The sequence below is a fragment of the Callithrix jacchus genome, chromosome 15 (genome assembly GCF_049354715.1).
Source record: "Callithrix jacchus isolate 240 chromosome 15, calJac240_pri, whole genome shotgun sequence".
In the NCBI taxonomy this organism is placed as follows: domain Eukaryota; kingdom Metazoa; phylum Chordata; class Mammalia; order Primates; family Cebidae; genus Callithrix; species Callithrix jacchus.
In genome coordinates this window covers 82,154,380-82,181,525 of record NC_133516.1, presented here as the reverse complement: position 1 = coordinate 82,181,525, position 27,146 = coordinate 82,154,380, and the positions used below count along the sequence as shown (strand labels likewise).

At 38.8% G+C, this 27,146-nt stretch overlaps 1 pseudogene; it reads left to right on the top strand.

Moving 5' to 3' along the window:
* Nucleotides 1-1,497: 1,497 nt before the first annotated feature.
* On the top strand, nucleotides 1,498-2,487 carry LOC100401070 (nucleosome assembly protein 1-like 1 pseudogene; annotated as a pseudogene).
* Nucleotides 2,488-27,146: the final 24,659 nt, after the last annotated feature.

Below are 27,146 nucleotides of genomic sequence, written 5' to 3'. Positions count from 1 at the left end.
GTTCTGACTTTAATGTCAGATAGAGCAGGGCTCATATACAGAGCAACGACTGAGAAGTTACTTAATTTCCTTAGTTTCCTTATATGTAAATTCACAGATTTGTAAAAAGGATTAAGTGAGATATACATGTAATGTGCTTAGCACAGTACCTGGCCCAGAGTCAGTGCTCAGGATATGTTAGAGCTCATTAATATGTATTATAATCAAATAAAATACGAGAAGACTGAAAATAGAAGAAAAAAATCACCCGTAGTTCCAACACCTGAACTGATTTTGAACTATTTTCATTTTGTCTTTTATCTGTGTGTAAGTGAAAGAAATGTTATATATGATTCTGAGAGGCAGTCCTGGAAGCTAGAATGCCCTTTGTTTGCCAAGTCATCATAGGTGGTGGAGTTAAAATCTGGAGGTGGAAGCTGGGGTGTGTGAGTGCAGAACTGCTCTGCATAATGATGGGAAAAGACAAATGAGATTCCCTAAGGGAGAAATAGTTTAATCCCTGGATTAGATCTTTTAAGCACTCCCTAAAGACAGAGAAGGAAGCCATTAAGTGTTCGGAGTCTTAGAACTGCCCCTATCAGATTAGGTCACCTTTGTGATATCTCATATACCAATTTCCAATTTGCTGAAGGTATTGAGTCCCTGAGAACTGAGCCTGAGATACTTGTGCCAAGAGTCCTTTATCAATCCTTCTGTCTCCTTCAAGTCATTCTTTTCTAACCCATTCCTCCTAGGGCAGCCATAGTGGTCTCTTTCATGCTTCCCTATCTCAGGTCAGGCTCTTTTGAAAGTGGGCATACTCATGAGCCATCTTAAATCACATTAGTCAGTAGTGCTGCTAATGCCTTATTAGTAGGGAATCTGGACCAGAAAGATTGCTTTCCTATGGGCTTGGGTAAAAGCCACTAGAACCCAAGGAGACAATACTTGTCCAAACTGATTTCTAGCCAAAAGCTAATGTTACTGAGTGATGGTCCAGGGGAAAAAATTGTTTACTACTAAAATCTAGGGGCCAATGTTTTAATTTGATAGTTTACTTTTATTTCTACTCACAGGTTGAATATTTTAGAGTGGTTTGAAGATTATCACTTCTCTATGATGTTCTCTTTTTTTTTTTTTTTTTTTAATTTTTTATTGGATTATAGGTTTTGGGGTACATGAGCAGAGCATGCAAGACAGCTGCATAGGTACACACATGGCAGTGTGCTTTGCTTTTCTTCTCCCCTTCACCCACATTTGGCATTTCTCCCCAGGCTATCCCTCCCCACCTCCCCCTCCCACTGGCCCTCCCCTTCTCCCCCCAATAGACCCCAGTGTTTAGTACTCCCCTTTCTGTGTCCATGTGTTCTCATTTTTCATCACCCACCTATGAGTGAGAATATGCGGTGTTTCATTTTCTGTTCTTGTGTCAGTTTGCTGAGGATGATGTTCTCCAGATTCATCCATGTCCCTACAAACGACACGAACTCATCGTTTCTGATTGCTGCATAATATTCCATGGATGTTCTCTATCAGTCTCTATTTGATAAGCGATTTGAGATTATTAATTTAGTTTATGAACCTATGAAGAGGAATGTGAATGGAAACCAGATGAACAAGATGAGATTTTGGAGGAGTTGAAATAAAAGGTCAAGATTGAAGATGTGAAAAAGGATGTGGAAAAAGAAGACCCCAAAGGAATTCCTGAAAAGGATGAAGATAAAGAAGACCCCAAAGGAATTCCTGAATTTTGGTTAACTGTTTTTAAGAATGTTGATTTGCTCAGTGATATGGTTCAGGAACATAATGAATTCTAAAGCACTTGAAAGATATTAAAATGACGTTCTCAGATGCTGGCCAGCCTATGAGTTTTGTCTAAGAATTCCACTTTGAGCCCAGTGAATATTTTACAAATGAAGTGCTGACAAAGACATAAAGGATGAGGTCAGAACCAGATAATTCTGATCCCTTTTCTATTGATGGACCAGAAATTATGGGTTGTACAGGGTGCCAGATAGATTGAAAAAAAGGAAAGAATGTCACTTTGAAAACCATTATGAAGAAGCAGAAACACAAGGGATGTGGGCAGTTCGTACTGTGACTAAAACAGTTTCCAATGACTCTTTCTTTAATTTTTCTGCCCTTCCTGAAGTTCCTGAGAATGGAGATCTGGATGCTGCTGCTGAGGCTATTCTTGCTATAGACTTTGAAATTGGCCACTTTTTATGTGAGCATAGAATCCCAAGATCAGTGTTATACTTTACTGGAGAAGCTACTGAAGATGATGATAATGATTATGATGAAGAAGTGGATAAGGAAGGGGATGAAGAAGGAGATGAGGAAAATGATCCAGACAATGACCCAAAGGATCAAAACCCAGCAGAGAGCAAGCAACAGTGAAGCAAAATGTATGTGGCCTTGAGGATAACCTGCACTGTAATAGCCTAAACACAACTCTTATTTACTTACAGCCTTATGTTTTTGTATTTTCTTGGTAGACTAGGTAATTTTTTTCAAGGGTAGAAAACTGATATTTTAAAGACCAATTTGTTCTACCCAGCATTTTAACTAGTTTTTTTTGCCAGATATGTTGAACGCACAAGTTCTGTCATTCATGTTCATTCACTGCTACATAATCTGGTTCTTCTGGAATATTTTTATGTAGCTCTTGGAGTACATCTATACATCTATTAATTAACAACCATTAAAGGAAACACTTTTTTTTCATAATTTTTTCCTTGAAGAACAAAGTATATTTTCAGCTGGTTATTGAATATGGTTAAGTCTGCTTGGATTAGCTGTGCCTTTCATTACTTCGTTTTTTTTTTTTTTTGAAAGAAAAAAGGAATGAAGGAGAGGAAGAAAGAGGAAGAGGGAGAGGGAGAGAGAACAGGAGTGTTGCTTTATTCTAAAAATGGGTACTGAAAACCTCTTTTATGCCAATAATTGTGCTTAATAATGGCCAACCAATATTTCATTTAAACCTGTGAGTAGGTGTGATGTGGTACTGATAAGAGTGTATATTTTGTGTATTTAAAGTGGAGAGTTCTATAAATGTTTATTAAGTTTACTTGTTCTGGATCTGAGTTCAAGTCCTGGGTATCCTATTAATTTTCTGTCTCATTGATCTATCTGATATTGATGTTGAAGTCTCCTGCTATTATTGTGTGGGAGTCTAAGTCTCTTTATAGGTCTTATGTATCCGGGTGTTTCTGTATTGGATGAGTATATATTCAGGATCATTAGCTCTTCTTGTTGCATTGATCCTTTTACCATTATATCTTTATTGCTTTAAAATCTGTTTTATCAGAGGCGAGAATTGCAACTCCTGCTTTTCATTTATTTATGCTCCCCATTTGGTTGGTAAATCTTTCTCCATCCCTTTGTTTTGAGTCTTTTGTGTATCCTTGCATGTGAGATGGGTCTGGATGCAGCGTACTGATGGGTTTTGGGTGTATCTTTTGATTGGGGGATTTAGTCAATTTATATTTAGGATTACTGCCATTTGATGCTGGCTGGGTGTTTTGCCCATTAGTTGATGTAAATTCTTCATTATGTTGATGCTCTTTACTTTTTGGTATATTGTTGGAAAGGCTAATACTGGTTGTTCCTTTCTATGTGTAATGCTTCTTTCAGAAGCTCTTGTAAAGCAGGCCTGGTGGTAATGAAATCTCTGAGTACTTGCTTGTTCATAAAAGATTTTATTTTTCCTTCGCTTGTGAAGCTTAGTTTGGCTAGATATGAAATTCTGGGTTGAAAGTTCTTTTCTTTAAGGATGTTGAATATTGGCCCCCACTCTCTTCTGGCTTGTAGGGTTTCTGCTGAGAGATCTGCTGTGAGTCTGATGGGCTTCCCTTTGTGGGTAACCTGAGCTTTCTCTCTGGCTGCCCTTAGTATTTTTTCCTTTATTTCAACCCTGGTGAATCTAACAATTATGTGCCTTGGGGTTGCTCTTCTTGAGGAATATCTTTGTGGTGTTCTCTGTATTACCTGGAGTTGAATATTGTCCTCCCTTGCTAGGTTGGGAAAGTTTTCCTGAATAATATCCTGAAGAGTATTTTCCACCTTGGATTCATTCTCTTTGTCGCATTCAGGTACACCTATCAAATGTAGATTAGGTCTTTTCACATAGTCCCATATTTCTTGGAGACTTTGCTCATTCCTTTTTATCCTTTTTGCTCTATTCTTGTCTTCTTGTTTTATTTCATTCAATTGGTCTTTGACCTCTGATATCTTTTCTTCTACTTGATCAATTCGGCTGTTAAAACTTGTGCATACTTCGCAAAGTTCTCGTATTGTGTTTTTCAACTCCGTCAATTCACTTATATTCCTCTCTATAATGTCTATTCTTATTAACATTTTGTCAACCTTTTTTCAAAGTTCTTAGTTTCTTTGCATTGGGTTAGAACAAGTTCTTTTAACTCCCAGAAGTTTCTTATCATCCATCTTCTGAAGCCTACTTCTGTTAATGGAACACAGTCTTTCTCTATCAGGCCTTGTTGTGTTGCTGATGAGGAACTGTTATCCCCTGTAGAGGGAGAGGCATTCTGATTTTGGGTATTCTCAGCCTTTTTAGGCTGGTTTTTTCCCTTCGTTATAAATTTATCCATCTGTTGTCTTTGTAATTATCGCCTTTCTAATTAGATTTCTGAGTGGACGTCCAATTAATTGATTCCCAGTGCCCGAATCTGAGCAACCCACTGCGCTGGCTAAAACAGCGGTGTTAGGATTGATGGTGCTCTTCTGCCCAGGAATCTCCAGTCTGGCTTTCTTCTTGAGTCTGTCCTTCAATCAGCTGAATGGGCGACTTCTGCCTTCCTGGAGCTCCAAACGTTGGCCAAAAGGGGAACCAGTCCCGTTTATTTTGCACCAAACACTGCTGCACTGAGGCGCCGGCAAAACCACCACACCAGCCACAAGAGTTGCACTGGAGACCTGTGGGGCTCCTCTGCTGGGAATCTCCTGGTCAGTGAGCAACAAAAATTTGTCTGAAAGTGTGGCGTCCTCTTGTTCTCTGCGCTTTCACTGGGAGCTACAATCCTGAGCTGTTAGCGATCAGCCATCTTGGATCTCCCTCCTCACCTTTCATTACTTTGTTACAGAAATGCAGTGACTTCTACTAGGACAATTTATTATTTTTAAAAAATGTCAAGACATCCATATGGATAAAAATTTCCAGTATGACCACACCCAATAACTGTATTAGATTGTTAATAAATTATTGTGTTATAGGTGACATAGTTAACTGAAAGTAACCTGATTCAGTATAGCTACTGGTATCACAGTGAGGAGAATAAAACAGGATTTTCAGAAATTAGCCTGAATTTAACTGTACTTTAAAATTTAATCTATATTAACTATCTTTTATTTGTGGTAGGGTTTACCTTCTGCTTTCCTGGAAAGGATGAATTTACATCATTTGACAAGCCTATTTTCATTATTTGTTGTTTGTTTGCTTGCTTTTGCAGCCTAAAATAAAAATTTCAAATACAATTTTAGTTCTTGCAAGATAATGTCTTAATTTTGTACCAATTCTGGTAGAAGCAGAGGGTTAGCTTGAATTAGGAATTATACTCAGTTTTTACCCACCTTATTGAAGAAAACGACACCAGCTTTATTTAATAAGCAAATGTAAAAAAAAAAAAGAAGAAGGAGAAGGAGAAGAAGAAAAAAGAAGGAGAAGGAGAAGAAGAGGGAGAAGAAGGAAAAGAAAGAAGAAGGAGAGGGAGAAGGAGAAGGAGAAGGAAGGAGAAGGAGAAGAAGATTATAAATGATTTGATAATTTTTTTTTTAATTGAAGTTCATTTCTTTGGGTTAGAGCTAGAGAGAAGGCCTGAAGCTTCTGTGGTTTCTTCTAATTCTTACTGCTTAAAGTCTGAGTATATCACTTACCCATGATTCTGTTTACTATGTATTAAAATGGGTAGTACTATTTACTTAACTACCTCATGGATGTGTTAAGGCATATTGAGTTAAATCTTATAAAATGCTTCTCAATCCCATTAAAAACTCAAAATTTTAGGCCTATTTGTAATGCCAGTGTAACACGCAACATTTCATTCATACTACACTTTGATAACTAAACTGGAAAATGAAGGTTAAGTACTTCTACTCTGGATCTGGGCAGGCAGCATTCTTTTAGCTCTTTGTGGCTTTTAGATGTTTCTGTAAAAATGGCTCCTATTTTTACAGAAATGGATGGATGCACTATTTCACAAGGCCCAAGAATTTTTTTCAGATATTTTTGATGACTGTATTTTAGTAAACACTATAGGTAGAGCACTATATAGTATTGTAGTCATGAGACTAAAGTGGAAATCAGACTTTTTTTTGTGTGTGTGTGTGTGAGATGGAGTTTTGCTCTTGTTAACCAGGCTGGAGTGCAATGGCACGATCTCGGCTCACTGCAACCTCCACCTCCTGGGTTCAGGCAATTCTCCTGCCTCAGCCTCCTGAGTAGCTGGGATTACAGGCACGCGCCACCATGCCCAGCTAATTTTTTGTATTTTTAGTAGAGACGGGGTTTCACCATGTTGACCAGGATGGTCTCAATCTCTTGACCTCAGGATCCACCTGCCTTGGCCCCCCAGAGTGCTGGGATTACAGGCTTGAGGCACCGCGCAGGGCCAGGAAATCAGACTATTTTTGACAAAAGATGTCATTAAATTTCAGACTGTAGAGCCACGTTTACAATGTCTCAGGCTAATTGTAATTTGGGGGTTGAACGTTTTTGATGACAGTGAGGGTGAACTGGATTGTCATTAGAGGAAGGTCTAGATTTCCTACTCTTAATAAAATTACATTTAATTCATTTTTAGAGGTGATGAAAACTTCCTTTTTCAGAAGTTAATGGTAAGGTCTTGGAATGTGAACATATTGTTTGTAGTGCTATCCATTCCTCTCCTGAGATTTTAACTTACTACTGGAAATCCTTAACCAATTATAATACCTTTTTTTCTCTTTATTTTCAAAATTATTTCATTTGCTTTGCTTAGACACTCTGCTTTTTTTTTCTTTTTTTGGTAACCATAGTTCATCAAAATGCAGCTTTTTCTGAACTTTACAGCTAGAATCCCATTTTTAATTAACTGAAGTAGCAAAATCATCTTTTTCATTATTTTAGGAAATAGCTATTGCCAAAGTGAAGGTGTAGATAATACTTAGTCTTGTTATATAATGGAGATGTGGTTTGCAGAAGAATTTTCTTTATAAAATTGAAGTTTCAAGGGATGTCAGTATTTATGCCATTTTTCTAGTTCCAGAATGATTCCATTCCATTCTAGAAATTTGAAGTATGTAACTTGAAATCCTTAATAAAATTTTAATTTAATTTTATAAAACAAAAAAAGAAAGTTACCACTTCTCCATTAAGTAAATCTGGACCCTAAAGACGGAAGATTCTGTATGTTGCTAGAGTTATAACTCAATTAGAAAGATAAAGAGGTAAAAAGAATGAAATGGAATAGGCCCTCTCTATTTCTATGGCTAACCTTTGGGAAACTTTTTTTTTTTTTTATAGAAACAGAAGCTTCTTCTTTAGCCATCTATGGAAAGATTTTAGGCTGAGTCCAATTCACAGTGATTACCCTTTACTAGAACCATAGGGGAACTAGTCACTCAGTTTGATAGAGATTGTTAGGAAGGCAGGGGACATAAATCTGGAAATCTTAGATAAAAATCATTTGAGAAGATGCTAGAGAATGTCCTACAAATAAATACCACATGTAAATGTTCTATTAAGCATTTGGTAGAAAGCTGGCCAAGATGATCCTTGGCAGATGCACAAACTAAATTGGGGTGGGGATGGGAGTGAGGACAGGTAAGATTTGGAAGTAGCAACAGTTTCCCAGGAAAAGCTAGGACCTTTTGGGGAATGCAGTTGGAAACAGTGGCAGTGTAAGAGGAAAAGAGCACAGCACTATGATTCCAGAGTGTCAAGCCCAAAGAGTCCAATAGCTGAGGTTCTGGCTTTGCCAAGTTACCAACATGGAAGGTAGGGGTGCATAGAGATGACTGGGGAATCCTAGGTAACAAAAGATTCAGGCTCAGAGGAGCCGTTATGGAATTCAAGGGAAACTTTCCTTGTACATATTTCAGGATTATTTGGCTCCTATATTAACTAGTACTTTTTAGCTTCAAGTAAAAAACAATCTAATAAAAAGTGTGGTTTAAGTAAAATGGAAATGTGCTTTTCTCTCAAGCAATGGAAAGTTGAGCAGTTGTTAGTCTAGAGCTCATATAGAAGCAACCAGAATGTCAGCGAATCCCACCCTTATTCTTTCAGATGTCAGCATCCTTAGCATCTAGTTTCCATCTTCAGTATTGCTTCATGGTCACAGCTAGTTATTACACCTCCAACCTTCACATCCACCATACAGGGAGGAGGAAGGAGGAAGAGGGGAAAGCAGACATATGCTTATCAACTGAGTCAGCCAGTGCCCTTTAAAGCACGTTCTCTGCAGTACTCCACCCTGTGATTTCTGCTTACATCCTTTCACCAAATCTGTTTTATATGACCAATTCTGACTAAAAGAATAGCTGTGGAAATAGAGTTCTTCAGCTTAGCATTAAGTTGCCTTCAATAAAATTGGAGTTCTCTTAGAAAGATAAAGGGGAGTTATGGACATTAAATTTGCAATTAGAAATCTCTTCCACAACCTCCTAACCAAAAGATGGCTGAAAAATTATTTCCAACTCCCAATTATGTGTTGGGTGAGGCTCTAGATGTATTTATATTCTTGGGATGCTTTTTCATTGATTCGAGGGAAGGACAAGGCAGTTTATAGACAGCTTATTCCAACACTGGGTTTGAACTAAGTTAAATTAAGGAAAAATAATGATAATAAAAAGGGGATGCCTACAGGAACAGTCTGAAGGAAGTGAACTAATATGGTTTGGCTCTGTATCCCCACCCAAATCTCATTTTGTAGCTCCCATGCGTTGTGGGAGGGACCTGGCAGGAGATAATTGAATCATGGGGGTGAGTCTTTCCTGTGCTGTTCTCATGATAGGAATACGTCTCATGAGATCTGATGGTTTTAAAAATGGGAGTTTTCCTGCACGAGCTCTCACTTTGCCTGATGCCATCCATGGAAGACATGACTTACTTCTCCTTGCCTTTCACCATGATTGTGAGGCCGCCCTAGCCACATGGAACTGTAAGACCATTAAACCTCTTTCCTTTCTAAATTGCCCAGTCTTGGGTATGTCTTTATTAGCAGTATGAAAGCAGACTAATACATGCATCATAATGGTTACAGTGTTGGGTGAGGTGATGGGATCATAACTTTTCTAGTTTTGTTATGCATTTGTATTATTTAAAATGCTTTTGTATTCTTTTGATTTCCTCTTGAATTCTTTTTTCCTATTTTAAGACTCTCTGGAGAAGGAAGGCATTTGGGCCAGCCTACTTAAAATGAGACATATGCCTAATGTACAAATTAGGCCAAAAGGCCACAGAATATGTTTAGGAAACAAACCAGGGCATGAGAGATTGCACTTGTATAAACTAAACATATTGTGTGTGTGTAATATTGATCTCCATGTCACAAAGGAGCCATAACGAGCTGGCAAAGACTCCTGGGAAGGAAAATTAGAGGATGAGAAAGCTACTCCATGAAAGTTAGTAAAGAGTAGGTGGCACATTTGGAGGCCTGCAGTAGAAGGACCTGGGGTCTAGGCCTTTTCCCACTCTTCCCCTTAACCAGCTGCATGATCCTGGGGAAAGTAACCTATTTAGTCTTGGATTTTTAACCTATAAAATGAGAAAATAGAACAAGATGATAATTAAAATTCTTTGACATTGAAATAATTTTATTTTCCATAATTGTTGACCCAAAAGATAAAATGATTAAATATTTCAGGAGATGAGGGTAAGAGGGAATGAAAGTAGACAAGTAGCCTAACATGTGAAGAGGTTTCACCAAGAGTAAAACACTTAGAATAACATGAAAGTAAGAAAACCATCTGGAGGCAATTTTAGGTGCATAGAGGCTGTATGGAATCTCTTTGGATTGGGAGATTTACCCAATTTATGAATCAAACTCTGTTGTTGAATTAAACATCCTGATTGCAATTCTAGCACCAGGAGAGGATTCCTTACGTGCATCTGGTTGTAGCTACCCAATTAAAATTCCCACAAAAAGGAATTAATTTTATAACTATCTAAGTCAATGAAATGGACTAAATCCCATTAGGAAGATTTCTAACGCAATTATTTTTAAATAGCATTATTTCCACAATTCTTTTAACCTTGCCATATAGCTTTCCCTAATGTTTGTTCTTCCAATCCCAAGTCCTTTTATTCTTAAACCTCTACAAGTCTTTCCCTGTTTAAATTTAGGAATATCCCCTGATCAATTTATCTTACTTTTCTAATTGCTTTTTAATTGAATTATATGTACTTTCAATTGGAAAATTCAGTGTATGTGTGTGTGTGTGTGTGTGTGTCTGTGTGTGGGTACACATTGTACATGCAAGAGAGTGCTATGGTTCTTCTCATAAACATTTTTCTGGAAAATATCTTATAATATACGGCTCTAATGAGATTGTTTTTTCAAATGCAAATTATGCCCTGAATTCTGCAGAAGAAATGGTGTTTCTCTCCCTGCACTATCAGATGAATTACAATTATTTTGTTACAACAGCTCTTCCTTGAACAAAACCTTGCTCATTCTTCCTGCCTCCAGCAACTTGAAGATAAGGAGGTAAGGTTGTTTCCTGGGTTGGTGGGTAAGCCAATGAGCAGAATGTTAAGGAAGAGGAAGAAGAGTAGCAGAGATTTAGCCCAAATTTAGTGGAAATTCAGCCTCCTTTCCTTCAACTGTGACCTCAATGCATCCTCTACTCTTTGATCTCCCTAAGCCTCAGCCTTCACATTTCTTTGATACATTCAGGATTCTAAAACTTCTGGTTCAAGTTTCTGCTTTCATTTTCAGCAAATGGCACTGTCATCATTCCTCATGAGTCTTCCTTCACTGTAACATAGAGAGAGAAAACTTCCCATCCTTCTCTTATTTTATCCTGTTGATCCAGAGAAATAGGGACCTCTTCGTCTAAAGTTAATTATTGCAATTTATATTCCTCCAAAATCCTGGGAGAGCTTGTCTCTGGATAAACCTGAATGACTTGGGTTATCTAACTCTTCTGTCAAGGCCAGATTAAGGCACAAAACTGGAGACTAAAAACAAAACAAACAAACAAAAACACTGAAACAAAAAGCAGTCTAGGTCTTTACTAAAGTTAAGGAGATGGGGAAGAAATATACAAAACTTCCTTGAAATATATTGTTGACTTTCCTTTCTAAATCCCACTTCCTTGCCTGTACCTCCTCTCTCTAATTCCCACTGCCTAATCTTTCCTTCTGGAAGTGAAATTCATTACCTGAAGCCATTTGTCTGCTATCAGCTTTTCTAGCGACCTCCCTCCTCCTCATCACGAGGCACAACTAGGCTCAACAATTAGCTGCTCAAGAAAATTTTCTTTTTCTTTAGAGGTTAGGGGACTGGGTGATACACATTATTCAACATTATGAAACAAGGATAAGAATTATACTTCATAGAGTTGTTGTGAGAATTAAATGAGATAATATATGCCAAGTTTTTAGAATAGTGATTGGTACTAGGAAATAACTCAATACATTTTAGTTCCTATCATTTTTAGCTTTTTTTCCCAACACATAACAATTATGTTTTCTTCTCTAACAGTTTTTATTTTGCATTCATTCCTGTTCTCTATTGGAACAAACTACATTTTTGGATAATTTCCAACTATTATTATTTTTTTAAATGTTAAGCTTCTTAAAAGATAAGTTTTCCTTTATGCCTATTACCTCCTTAAGTCTCTGATTTCTAAGAGTTCAAAAGAAGTTAAAAGAGCATGAAAACAACATAAAGACACATTCCAATACAAACTATAGCTTTATAGTGCTCTGGTGTATCTGGTTGTAGCTACCCAATTAAAATTCCCACAAAAAGGAATTAATTTTAATTAATTACCAAAAGATGATGAAATGAAGGGAATATCAGGCTACATGGAGTGGGTCAGAAAGAACTTTAGCAGAGTTTAGAGCAAGAGAAAAATAATTGTTGGCAGAGAGTGGGGAAAGGCATTCAGATGGGCAAGAACTGTGGTTTGGAGCAAAAATGTAAAATGTGTTCAGAGAACAGGAAGAGTTTTAAAAGGAAGCATAATGTCTGAAATAGAGCAATGAAATGAAATGTAAAGTTATTGAACAGTACTGTTTATGATAAAGAAGTAATTGGTAGAGAGCTTAAAGTGAATGCTAAAGTGTCTAGATTTCATGCAGGGAGTAAGATTATGTAATTCAGGCTTATAATAATAATAATTATTATTATTATTTTGAGACAGGGTCTCACTTTGTCACCCAGGTTGGAGTGCAGTGGCATGATCTCAGCTCATTGTAGCCTCGATCTCCCAGGTTCAAGTGATTCTTCTGCCTCACCCAAGTAACTTGGACTACAGGTGCATGCCACCAAGCCAGGCTAATTTTTTGTTGTTGCATTTTTTGTAGAGACAGGGTTTTGTCATGTTGCCCAGGATGGTCTTGAAATCCTGAGCTGAAGTGATCTACCCACTTCAGCCACTCAAAGTGCTAGGATTACAGGTGTGAACCACTGTACCCATCTAGGCTTATAATTATGAATAATGATTATGTCGGTCTTATTTTTAGAGGACTTACGACTAAGTGCAAAACATTGTGCAAGAACCTCCTGAGTGGTTTTCCTGCATTTCCTCTTGTTTTGCTAATTCTTTCCTCAACATAGCAGCCACAGCAATTTTTTAAAAATGCAAATCTGATCATGTTACTGACTCCTCCACATTTTTCTTAAAATCTTTCATCAGCTTCCCTTTGCTCTTAAGATAAAGATTGAAATCCTGACATATCCTATCAGGACCTACTGCCTCTGGCTCCAGCCTCTTCAGCTTTAAGTCGTATTCTCTTTTTGTCTCTTAAAACAAGTACTGGCATCTCCTGGCTTGGTGCTTCACACATGTTCTTTCTTAATCCTGGACAGCTCCTGCCTACACCTCTGGGTCTGGTTTACACTGTCTCATCCCCCACATCTCCAAAAAACGTTGTCAGGGAAGTCTCAGCAACCTTTCCTATTGCTTCCTTCACAGTGTGGATAGCTATGGGGGTACATCAAGTGGATCTCTCTTCAAGACCTTGCCATTCAGCTGAAAGGAGTGCAGATGATTAACTACCTCCAGCTATTAGTATCTCAGGGCCTGCCTCAGCCACACTCTTCTGGAGCAGCCCCGGTGTTGTGGCTGGACATAGTGAGAAGGACTAGCATCTGATCATTTCTATCCAATCTGGGGTTCCTCTATTGGGCAATCTTTGTTTCCAAGTCTCTCTTGAATTGGCCAAGCCTTTGACAAAAGCATTGCAGTCTGACATTCTTCCTGCCCAATCGTGCTTCTTCCACCCTTAATTTTTCTCGGACATTAACCCCAATGAAACTCCTATGCTTCTGATTCTTTCTCTGATTCTGGTCTCTGGAGGACCCAACGACACATAGTGCTTATCATTATTGCAAACAATAAATTTATTTGTGCAATACCTAGTTAATATTGACACCACATAAATTTGACACTGCAAATTTATGAGAGGAGAGGCCACATCTACAACTTAAAGTGGTATCCTTAGTTATCTTCCAAAATGCTTGATACACAGAAGCTCTCAAAAAATATTTATGGAAAAAAAGTGAAGAACGTTTACACACACTATCCCACTAATTCTTTGAGAAATATACTATCATTGTGACATTTTAAAGATGGGGAAACATGGAGAGAGATTAACTTGCCCAAATTTGAATCCAGGTTTACCTGATTTCAAAGATCTTTCTCTGAACCTCTACTTAATTTTCTTCCTGAGCATGTGAATAAGAGGTTCAAAATGGCTCATCAGCTAGGACCCCTGGGTTTTTGCTAAGTTGTCTCTTTTATCAGATATTGTGAGCTTGATTTGGAAAAGGATCTTAATTCATTTCAGTATTTCTAATAGTGCCTGGCACATAAAAGTGCTTGCTCAGCGTGTAGTGAACTGGACGATCAGTGGAGGACAGGAATGATGCTTGAAGTGGATGATTCTTGCTGGTCTCTACAGACTCTACTGCTTCTCAAGATGCACTGATATCCAGGACAGCTGGAGCACAGCTTTACTTGATAACAACTCCTCTCCTCCATATCTAAGGCTATATGGCAGGGCTCTCTGTAAAGAATATCCACTTGTGCTGCAAAAAGAAATCAGTGAACCTGAGAACCAATCATTTTCCTCTTGCTTTCAGAGTTATAATACACTTGATGCAGCTAAGAATGAATTATTGCAGCAGAGCCAAGAAGGAACCTTAAAGAAAGATTTCGCCTATTTATTTGTAAAAGGAAGAAACTGAGGTCCAGAGATATAAAGCAAACCAAAATAGAACTGGAACGAGATCTCATGTCTCTCTTTTACTGACTTCCAGCCTATGGAAGAAATTAGTATCTTCATTTTATTTCCTAGCAGTAAGGCTAAATAAACTTTGCCTCAGAGAGAGTCACACAGCCACCTTTTGCTGGGATGTGACCCAGGGAAAGAGGTATGAGCTATGGCATGAATAGAAGATTCTAGAATAGCAGTACTGTGCAAAAATCAGTATTTCCTAGACAAGCACAACTTCTGACAATAAGATATACTCACTGGAAAGAGAAGTGTAATTGCTTGACTTCAGAGTTACTTAATCTAGTTTGGATCTTATTGTTGGAAAGTCTGATCAAATTTGAGTTCTCCTGCATGACTTTCTCAAATCTTTAGTGGTTCTAGCCTAAAGCAATCACTGCTCTCTTCCAAGGAGCTCTTATCACTGCTCTAACACTGAGTCTGTTTCTTTGTGGATATTTGTATCTTCCTGGTGTTATTTTTATCTTATAAATTTTAAAGGAGGTAAAAATAGGCATATGTCCTACCAGAGGTCATACCACTTCAATATTAGGACCAGTCTCTCTTCATTTACAAGGGTCAAAGCAATTTTCAGGCTAGGAGAGATGGACCAGGCAGCCCCACTTCTCTCCTGGCTGCTGGTCCTCTGTGCTACCTGTCAGCCTGCCAGGAAGGAGCTGGTGCTGCAACTCTGTCTTGGTGCCCATCATACTCCTGGTTGGCTAGGAGGCCCTGCTGGGTTTGGAGAGGGTCAAGGCACAAGGCCAGGCAAGATGAGAGGCCACAGAGAAGATGTGAAGAAAAAAAAATCCTGGCAAAATGCATCAAAACAGTACTGAAAGCAAACCCTGGCTGTGGACTGAGGATTGGCAAGAGAGTGAAGTAGCCCTGTTCAAGGTCAGAGCAGTGGGGACATTCTCAGGCTGGAAGCTGAAATCAATTTTTCTTCCTTTTCAGTCTGGCAGCTGCACTTGGTGGGTACCTCAGAAACTAGAACACTAAGAATCAGCCCTGACAACAGTAGCACTAGGGAAAGGCAAAAGGGCTTGCAGACGAAGGACTGAGGCCAAAAGGGGCGCATTCATTGATCCTTGTCATTAGGCCCCTTCCTAACAGGGCAGAGCTGGTCCATGGGCTGTGAAAGGCATCATGAGAGTATCAATTCTTGTGGGTTCCTATTTTTATCATAATAGTTTTTTATGCAATTTTAAAAAATAATTCTTTAAAATAATTATTATGTCTTCGTAGCTAAGGCCATGTTTTCATGAGAGTAGGAATAAGAAGAGACTCTTCCTCTGTTATGAGGCTTAAAATTCAGAGCAGGGAAGTTGCTGCATTTCTGATCAGTTAATTCTTGCCAAGACAGGTCCAAAGATTTTGGATCAATGGAGGACAGAGGAAGGGAGGTGGGGAATGTAGGGAAATCAAGCTCCATTTCTCTCTTTTCTGCCTCACTGCTCTGTGGAGTACATAAGGGTGAAGGTTATTTAAGGATGAAAAAGGAAGAGAAAACACTGTCCAGTGAACAAAAATATCATGGAACAAGAATTTTTAGAGATAGAAGAAAATCCATATTTTGAAAATTTAAATGTGAAACATAGATTCTCACACATATATAGCTTATATAGATCTGTAAATGAACAAGTAAACTGAGAAGGGAAAGAGGAGGAGAGAACACGTTGTCCAGAACAAGGTCGGCTGTAGGCAGATCTGACAGCCTCCATAACGGAGAAGGCAGAGGAGATGTGGTGGAACCTAACAGTCTTCCCTTTGCACATTTCTGGTCAACCAACATTTGTTGAGCACCTATTAGGTGCCAGGTATTGTACTGGACCCTGGACTTTTAGAAGCTAATAAGTTATATCATTATAACATTTGAGAGAAGAAGGTAGATCTGTTCATAGACAACCTCAAAACATGGCATAATGTGACAGATTGAATAGAGGTAGAAGCTGTATGCTACAGGATGACAGAAGAGGCTGAGGTTGATTCTCTCTAGAAGATCACAGAATCGTCAAGGAGGAGGGGTCATTTGACCTAAAAATTGAAAGATGATTTTATTTTCTTTTTCTTTCCTCTGTACATTGATGTTTTATTTGAAAAGATAAAGTCATTAACTTAAGAACATTAAATCTCTTCACTTTGCACTAAAACGACAGCAGCAACAGTATGTATGATGACTTCTTGGGGGTATTATCATTCTGTATCAGAGTTCAGGTTCAGATTTGATTGTTCCAATAGCTGTGCAAAAGGTCTTTTAAAAAAATGTTTACTTTTAAGTTCTGGGATACATGTGCAGAACGTGCAGATTTGTTACATAGGTATACACGTGCCATGGTGGTTTGCTGCACCTATCAATTAGTCATCTAGGTTTTAAGCCCCACGTGCATTAACTATTGTGGTAATGCTTTCCCTCCCCTTGTCCTTGACCCCCTGACAGGCCCTGTGTGTGATGTTCCCCTCACTGTGTCCCTGTGTTCTCACTGTTCAACTCCCATTTGTGAGTGAGAACATGTGGTGTTTGGTTTTCTGTTCCCAAGTAAGTTTGTGCCAAGGGTCTTATTGAAACAAGAGAATGCAGAGTCCAGAGAAAACCTAACAAGCTACAATAAGAAATAGGAACTTCTCCAGGGAAAATGACAAGTCACTATTTTTTTTTTAAAAAAAGCAGCATTTTCCTTTGCCCAATAATATGCAGCTACTGCATCCTTGTGATTATAGATCAGATCAATATTTATAATCCACTGTTATAGTAAAATCCACAATTTCAGTATATGTGAAATTGCTTAAGACCATAGGAAGTATTAAAGTCAGATACTGGATCACCTCATTCAGGCGTTTTAATCAGAGGTCAGCAAACTTTATCTGTAAAGGCCCAGGTAGCAAATATTTCAGTTTTGCAGGCCACATGATCTTTGTTGCAACTAGTTGACTCCGCCATTATATCATGAAAGCAGTCATTGGCAATATAAAATGAATGAAAGTGACTGTGGTTTCTAATAAAGCTTTATTTACAAAAACAGCTGGATTTGATCCTAGAGCCATAGTGTTTCAATCCCTGCTTTTACTCGTCACTTTAAAGTGACTCTTCCCCATCTCTGCTACGCTCTCACTTCTGCCACATGAAGGGCAGTGGGTGGAGGTATCAATTAAGAGCATAGCTCTCCTTTCCAACCCCACATTAGTATTTTCCCATCAATAGGTAATTTCCTTTTTGTATTTAAGAATCAAAACATTCTATCCCAGCTGGGTGCTGTGGCTCATGCCTGTAATCTCAGCACTCAGGGAGGCTGAGGCGGGCGGATCACTTGAGGTCAGGAGTTGGACACCACCTGGCCAACATGGTGAAAACCCGCACCTACTAAAAATACAACAATTAGCTGGGCATAGTAGTGCATGCCTGTAATCCCAGCTACTTGGAAGGCTGAGGCAAGAGAATCACTTGAACCTGGGAGGCAAAGTTTGCAGTGAGCTGAGATCACGCCACTGCACTCCAGCCTGGACAACAGAGCGAGACTCCATCTCAAAAACAAAACAAAAAATACTATTCGTACTTTTTTACATAAATTTATACCTCCATTTTTTTCTGTCTATCCAGGCATATCTCAGTCATCACATGGATTAATCTTTCCTTATCCTTAGCAACAACTGTGGCTAAGCTGCTGGAAACAGAATTTCCAGAGCTCCATTCTAAAATGTCACACAGATTGCTAGTTTTTTACCTTAATATCTATTCTTCTCTTTCCATAGTTGTATAACTCCCAATATTTATCTAGGCACAGAGCCACCCAAAATATAGACATTTCCCACTCTCTTTGCAGCTAAGATTAAGTTCTAGCTAATGTGACATAAGCAGAAAGATTGTGCAGCACCTTCCAGGAAACAGTTTGAAAATACAGTTGCTGAGTGCCTTCTCCCCTTCTTCTTTATCTCTTTCTCCATTATGCTACTTGAAAAAGGGAGGTGATGACTGAGCTCTAGCTGCCATCTTGGACCATGAATAAGGACTTTGTCATAAGGATGTCAAAACAGAGAGCTGGAGGAAGCATTAATACTAAGGACTGTGGATTCTCATACTAGCCCTGGACTACCTTACTTTTATCTGATAAAAAAATAAACTTCTCTGTTTAACTCACTGTTATTTACAGTCATATTTATTCCTAATGAATACATTTAGTTGCTTTAATTTTTTTTTTTTTTTTTTCCTGAGACGGAGTTTCGCTCTTGTTACCCATGCTGGAGTGCAATGGCGCGATCTCGGCTCACCGCAACCTCCACCTCCTGGGTTCAGGCAGTTCTCCTGCCTCAGCCTCCTGAGTAGCTGGGATTACAGGCACACGCCACCATGCACAGCTAATTTTTTTTTTTGTAATTTTAGTAGAGACAAGGTTTCACCATGTTGACCAGGATGGTCTCGATCTCTTGACCTCGTGATCCACCTGCCTCGGCCTCCCAAAGTGCTGTGATAACAGGCTTGAGCCACCGCACCTGGCCTGCTTTACATTTTTTTTTTTTTTTTGAGAAGAGTCTGGCTCTGTCACTCAGGCTGGAGTGCAGTGGTGTGATCTTGGCTCACTGCAACCTCTGCCTCCCAGGTTCAAGCAATTCTCCTGCCTCAGCTTCCTGAATAGCTGAAACCACAGGCCTATGCTACCACACCCGGCTAATTTTTGTATTTTTAGTAGATATGGGGTTTCACTATGTTGACCAGGCTGGTCTTGAACTCCTGACCTCATGAGCCACCCGCCTCAGCCTCCCAAAGGGCTGAGATTACAGGCGTGAGTCACTGTGTCCGGCCCTTTAAAATTTTAAGTAAGAATTTTTTTAAACAAAGGCTGAGATGATCTTCATTGTAGTTCTTAAAATAATGATTATTTTAGAAAACAGTAATCATCTTACATTTTAAAATCATTGGATATTTATGTTTATTAAATGTGGCAGACTAGAGTACAAGAGTTGTCTATCTGAATTTATTGGACATTTGTGCTATAGCTTTAAAATGTTTATTGCTTCTGTTTTGTTTTGTTTTGTTTTTTGAGGCAGAGTCTTACTCCATTGCCAGGTACCAGGCTGGAGTGCAGTGGCGCGATCTCGGCTCACTGCAACCTCTGCCTCCCGGGTTCAAGCAATACTCCTGCCTCAGCCTCCCAAGTAGTTGGGACTACAGGCACACTCCACCATGCTCTGCTAATTTTTGTATTTTTAGTAGAGACGGGGTTTCACCATCTCTCAATCTCTTGACCTCGTGATCCACCTGCCTCGGCCTCTAAAGTGCTGGGATTACAGGAGTGAGCCACTGCACCCGGCCTGTTTATTGCTTCTTATGAATTCAAATAACAAACAGAGGCAACTGAGAAACACTTACTATGTTAAGTAAGCCTGGGATGTACATCCTGCCTGCTTCTCTTAGCAACAATTGTTGAAGCAACAGGGCAAAGGTTGTGCTATAAAACCAGGTTAACTCGACACCATCAGGTTGCTGAACAGAGCAGTACCTCTCAGAAGAGCTGAAGGTGGGCAGGCAATATAAATACATCTGTAATTCCTTCATTGCCTACTCTAGGCTTGCAATCATCTGCAGCAATACCCCATCCATACCCTACAACCACCAGTCAAGCTTGAACTGTATGGCTAGCTTCTTGTGAGTTATAGGCTATGTGACAGCACCAGGAGATTCCTTAGGTAACAGTTTACATTCTTGATTCTTTGGAGAGGAATTTGTCTGCTGGTCACCAATCACACTGTCTGAGTTTTCACACTGCTATAGGAGTTCCCTGTAAGGGGAGGCCCTGCAGAACAATCCTTTCTTGCTCATTACCCCAATACTGGGCAGCACAATTTGTATTTCTTTTTTTTCTTTACTCTCAACATGGGCATTCTATGCCACGTTGATTTGTAAGACACAGAGCAAATGCAAAAAGGGTTACTTACAAGGCTGCACAATGGCCCTGTTTCTCTACCTGCTGCTAGGTGGGCAGCTAGAGAATTTATTGGACATGGAAACAAGGATTGTTCTTTTCTTGTTGCACTTTACCTTAGAAAATAAAAAGTAATAAACCACAATTCTTTACTTTGATTACTTACAAATGCTCTAAGGCAGTGGCCAGAAGTTTCCTGTTGCTTCAACAATTGTTGCTAAGACTTGTCTTTCAAGCGCCCAAGATATCCAACCCCTGGTTTGTCTTTCCAGCTTTAGCTCCGCATACTCTACACTTCTCTGTTCTCATACTAGAATGAGATACTACTGCCCTTCATCCTGCTAACAGGCCACACCCAGTGCCACATTTTAATTGGACCTATATGTGACACCCTATTCCTGGTATCAGTTTTAGGTTTGGTTAAGTTTCTTTGGTTGCAAGGAACAAAGACAAATGGGGTAAGAGGGTGGCTATTCTAAGGATATACTTGAACTATAATTGAGCCTGAAAATCTGGTGAGAGTTAAATGATTCTTGAAAGTAGCTGCTTTTTTGAATTTTCTCAGAGACATACAGCTTCTCTAAATAATATTGTTTCTGCTTCTTTCTTGTTCCTCCTGATTGCTTTCTCATCATTCATTCACAAATATTTATTGATGTGCAGGGTACTGCTCTATGTACCAAGAATGAAGTGTTGAATAAAATAGACAAAATTATGGAGTTCAGACTTTAATAGGAAGAGACAGGCAACAAACAGATGACAAATATGTAATGTTAAACATCAATAAATGCTATGGAGAAAAATAAAGCAGGGAAAGAAAATAGGGAATAGCAGGATGCTGTTTTAGATAGGATAGTCAGAGAAATTCTCTCCAAGAAGGTAAAATTTGAGCACAGACCTGAACGAATTGAGCGAGGAAGCCACAGGGTATGGGTGATTCTGGTAGAGGAAGCAGCAAGTGCAAGGCCCTAAAGCAAGAATATGCTTGTTGTATCAGGATCAACACCAAAATCAGTTGGGGATGGAATGCTGAGAGCACAGGGAAAATTCATGGATAATAGAGTCAGAAAGGTATCCAGGGATCTGATTAAGTAAGGGCTTGTAGGGTATGGTAAGAACAGTCACATGTTAAATTTGAATTATTTATTAGCATGAGGCAGGATTGCAAAATTAAAAGCATGTGATCTGGGACCAGATTTGCTTAAGTTAATCTCTTGGTTCTGCCAGTTTCTAGCTGTGAGATATTTTGCCTCAGTTTCTTCTTCTGTGAAGTGAGTGTATTAATAGCTCCTGTCGCATAGGGTTGTTGAAAGTATTAAATGAGTTATTTACAAGTAAAAGCTTGTACAACAGTGGTTAGAAAGCTATGCCTTGTGGGTCATTCCTGCTCATTATTTGTTTTTTATGGACTATGTGCTAATAATTTTTTTTTACATTTGTAAATGGTTTAAAAATAAAAAGCTATTTCTAATTTATTAATTTTTTTTTAAATCAGGCAACCTCCCAAGCCAAAATAGGCTCAGAGACTCCCAAAAGACTATTTCTTGACACATGAAAATTCAAATTTTAATGTCCAAAAATAAGATTTTTTTTATACACAGACATGCTAATTCATTTACATGTTGTCCGTATATGTTTTCATACTATAACAGCAGAATTGAGTGGTTGTAATTAAAGCTATCAGGCCTACAAAGCCTCAGATATTTACTATTTAGCCATTTTTAGAAAAGGTTTATTGACCTCTGATATAGAACATTGACAGGTATGAAAACACTCGATACCTGTCATTTGTAAGCTTTAGTAGATAGTTCAGTTACTGCTCAGTCTCTACTCTTTTCTAAAGGTACATTTCACACAATCCACGCTGGCCTGAATTCTGTGCCATTGCTTTGCATTGTGCTCACCATGGCTTCCCAATCACAGCATGATCTGACTACTCTCTCCCTCTCTGATCTCATCTTTCCCTCTTGCTGACTCTGCTCTAGTTGCCCTGGCTGTCAGTTCTGGGAATCTGCTGAGAAATTCCTTCTTCGGGGTCTTTGCAATTGCTTCTCCTTATATTTGGAACATTCTTTCCCCAACTATATACAAATCTGAATCTTTATCATTCTTTAGATCTCAGTTTAAATACCCCACCTCAGATAGCCCTTCCCAAATCTCTTTATATAGAGTGTCCCTTCCCCTTGCTATTCCTTCTCCAAATATTTTATTTACTTTATTCATAGCAATAATAATCATCTATCATTCTTTCATTTGTTGATTTGTTTCACTGATTTTTGTCCTCTTTCCAACTAGAATGTTAGTTCCTTGAAGACAGGAACTTTATGTTTTTAACTCTGTTTTTATTTATTTTTGAGATGGAGTTCCACTCTTGTTACCCAGGCTGGAGTGTAATGGTGCGATCTCGGCTCACCACAACCTCCGCCTTCTGGGTTCAGGCAATTCTCCTGCCTCAGCCTACTGAGTAGCTGGGATTACAGGCACGCACCACCATGCCCAGCTAATTTTTTTTTATCCACTAATACACCCTAGTATTTTATTTTATTTATATATTTTTATTTTTATAATTTTTTATTGCATTTTAGGTTTTGGGGTACATGTGCAGAACATGCAAGACAGTTGCATAGGTACACACATGGCAGTGTGTTTTGCTTCCTTTCTCCCCTTCACCCAAATGTGGCATTTCTCCCCAGGCTATCCCTCCGCAGTACCCCCCACTGCTGGCCCTCCCCTTTTCCCCCCAATAGACCCCAGTGTTTAGTACTCCCCTCCCTGTGTCCATGTGTTCTCATTTTCCATCACCCGCCTATGAGTGAGAATATGCGGTATTTCATTTTCTCATCTTGTGTCAGTTTGCTGAGAATGATGTTCTCCAGATTCATCCATGTCCCTACAAACGACACGAACTCATCATTTCTGATTGCTGCATAATATTCCATGGCGTATATGTGCCACATTTTCCCAGTCGAGTCTATCATCAATGGGCATTTGGGTTGGTTCCAGGTCTTTGCTATTGTAAACAGTGCTGCAATGAACATTCGTGTGCATGTGTCCTTATAGTAGAACGATTTATAGTCCTTTGGATATATACCCAGTAATGGGATTGCTGGCTCAAATGGAATTTCTATTTCTAAGGCCTTGAGGAATTGCCACACTGTCTTCCACAATGGTTGAATTAATTTACACTCCCACCAACAGTGTAAAAGTGTTCCTATTTCTCCACAGCCTCTCCAGCATCTGTTGTCTCCAGATTTTTTAACGATTGCCATTCTAACTGGCGTGAGATGGTATCTCAATGTGGTTTTGGTTTGCATCTCTCTAATGACCAGTGATGATGAGCATTTTTTCATATGACTGTTGGCTTCATATATGTCTTCTTTTGTAAAGTATCTGTTCATATCCTTTGCCCATTTTTGAATGGGCTTGTTTGTTTTTTTCCTGTAAATCTGTTTTACTTCTTTGTAAATTCTGGATATCAGCCCTTTGTCAGATGGGTAAACTGCAAAATTTTTTTCGCATTCTGTTGGTTGCTGATTCACTCTAGTGACTGTTTCTTTTGCCGTGCAGAAGCTGTGGAGTTTGATTAGGTCCCATTTGTCTATTTTGGCTTTTGTTGCCAATGCTTTTGGTGTTTTGTTCATGTAGTCCTTGCCTACTCCTATGTCCTGGATGGTTTAGCCTAGATTTTCTTCTAGGGTTTTTATGGTGCCAGGTCTTATGTTTAAGTCTTTAATCCATCTGGAGTTAATTTTAGTGTAAGGTGTCAGGAAGGGGTCCAGTTTCTGCTTTCTGCACATGGCTAGCCAGTTTTCCCAACACCATTTATTAAACAGGGAATCCTTTCCCCATTGTTTGTTTTTGTCAGGTTTATCAAAGATTGTATGGTTGTAGATATGTTGTGTTGCCTCCAATGCCTCTGTTTTGTTCCATTGGTCTATATCTCTGTTTTGGTACCAATACCATGCTGTTTTGATTACTGTAGCCTTGTAGTATAGTTTGAAATCCGGTAGTGTGATGCCCACCGCTGTGTTCTTTTTGCTTAGAATTGACTTGGCTATGCGGGCTCTCTTTTGGTTCCATATGAAGTTCATGGTGGTTTTTTCCAGTTCTGTGAAGAAAGCCAATGGTAGCTTGATGGGGATAGTGTTGATTCTGTGAATTACTTTGGGCAGTATAGCCATTTTCATGATATTGATTCTTCCTTACCATGAACATGGAATGTTTCTACATCTCTTTTTGTCCTCTCTTATTTCATTGAGCAGTGGTTTGTAGTTTTCCTTGAAGAGGTCCCTTACGTTCCTTGTGAGTTGTATTCCTAGGTATTTTATTCTATTTGTAGCAATTGTGAATGGCAGTTCATTCTTGATTTGGCTTTCTTTAAGTCTGTTATTGGTGTAGAGGAATGCTTGTGATTTTTGCACATTGATTTTATATCCTGAGACTTTGCTGAAGTTGCTTATCAGTTTCAGGAGTTTTTGGGCTGAGACAATAGGGTCTTCTAGGTATACTATCATGTCTTCTGCAAATAGAGACAATTTGGCTTCCACCTTTCCTATTTGAATACCCTTTATTTCTTTTTCTTGCCTGATTGCTCTGGCTAGAACTTCCAGTACTATATTTAATAGGAGTGGTGAAAGAAAGCATCCTTGTCTAGTGCCAGATTTCAAAGCAAATGCTTCCAGTTTTTGACCATTTAGTATGATATTGGCTGTTGGTTTGTCGTAAATAGTTTTATTACTTTAAGATACGTTCCATCGATACCGAGTTTATTGAGGGTTTTTAGCATAAAGGGCTGTTGAATTTTGTCAAATGCCTTCTCTGCGTCAGTTGAGATAATCATGTGGTTTTTGTTTTTGGTTCTGTTTATGTGGTGAATTACGTTGATATACTTGCGTATGTTGAACCAGCCTTGCATCCCCAGGATGAATCCTACTTGATCATGATGGATAAGTTTTTTGATGTGCTGTTGCAATCGGCTTGACAATATTTTATTGAAGATTTTTGCATCTATGTTCATCATGGATATTGGCCTGAAGTTTTCTTTTCTTGTTGGATCTCTGCCAGGTTTTGGCATCAGGATGATGTTGGTCTCATAAATGATTTGGGAAGTATTCCCTCTTTTTGGATTATTTGGAATAGTTTCAGAAGGAATGATATTAGCTCCTCTTTGTTTGTCTGGTAGAATTCAGCTATGAACCCATCTGGACCTGGGCTTTTTTTGTGTGGTAGGCTCTTAATTACTGCCTCGACTTTTGACCTTGTTATTGGTCTATTCATAGTTTCAGCTTCCTCCTGGTTTAGGCTTGGGAGGACACAGGAGTCCAGGAATTTATCCATTTCTTCCAGGTTTACTAGTTTATGTATATAGAGTTGTTCGTAATATTCTCTGATGATGGTTTGAATTTCTGTGGAATCTGTGGTGATTTCCCCTTTATCATTTTTTATTGCATCTATTTGGTTGTGCTCTCTTTTCTTTTTTATCAATCTGGCTAGTGGTTTGTCTATTTTGTTGATCTTTTCAAAAAACCAGCTCTTGGATTTATTGATTTTTTGAAGGATTTTTCCTGTCTCTATCTCCTTCAGTTCAGCTCTGATCCTAGTTATTTCTTGTCTTCTGCTAGGTTTTGAGTTTTTTTGATCTTGCTCCTCTAGTTCTTTCAATTTGGATGATAAGGTGTCAATTTTGGATCTCTCCATTCTCCTCATATGGGCACTTATTGCTATATATTTTCCTCTAGAGACTGCTTTAAATGTGTTCCAGAGATTCTGGCATGTTGTGTCTTCGTTCTCATTGGTTTCGAAGAACTTCTTTATTTCTGCCTTCATTTCATTGTTTATCCAGTCAACATTCAAGAGCCAGTTGTTCAGTTTCCATGAAGCTGTGCGTTTCTGAGTTGGTTTCTGAATTCTGAGTTCTAACTTTATTGCACTATGGTCTGAGAGACTCTTTGTTATGATTTCAGTTGTTTTGCATTTGCTGAGGAGTGATATACTTCCAATTATGTTGTCAATTTTAGAGTAGGTGTGATGTGGTGCTAAGAAGAATGTATATTCTGTGTATTTGGGGTGGAGAGTTCTGTAAATGTCTATCAGGTTTGCTTCTTCCACATCTGAGTTCAAGCCCTGGATATCCTTGATTTTCTGTCTGGTTGATCTGTCTAATATTGACAGTGGAGTGTTAAAGTCTCCCACTATTATTGTGTGGGAGTCTAAGTCTCTTTGTAAGTCATTAAGAACTTGCCTTATGTATCTGGCTGCTCCTGTATTGGGTCCATATATGTTTAGGATCATTAGCTTTTCTTGTTGTATCAATCCTTTTACCATTATATAATGGCCTTCTTTGTCTCTTTTGATCTTTGTTGCTTTAAAGTCTATTTTATCAGAGATGAGAATTGCAATTCCTGCTTTTTTTTGCTCTCCATTTGCTTGGTAAATCTTCCTCCATCCCTTTATTTTGAGCCTTTGCGTATCCTTACATGTGAGATGGGTTTCCTGGGTACAGTACACTGATGGGTTTTGTTTTTTTATCCACTTTGCCAGTCTGTGTCTTTTGATTGGTGCATTTAGTCCATTTATATTTAGGGTTAATATTGTTATATGTGAATTTGATACTGCCATTTTGATGCTAGCTGGCTGTTTTGCCCGTTAGTTGATGTAGGTTCTTCATTATGTTGATGCTCTTTAGCATTTAGTTTGTTTTTGGAATGGCTGGTACTGGTTGTTCCTTTGTATGTGTAGTGCCTCTTTCAGGAGCTCTTGTAAAGCAGGACTGGTGGTGACAAAATCTCTGAGTACTTTCTTGCTTG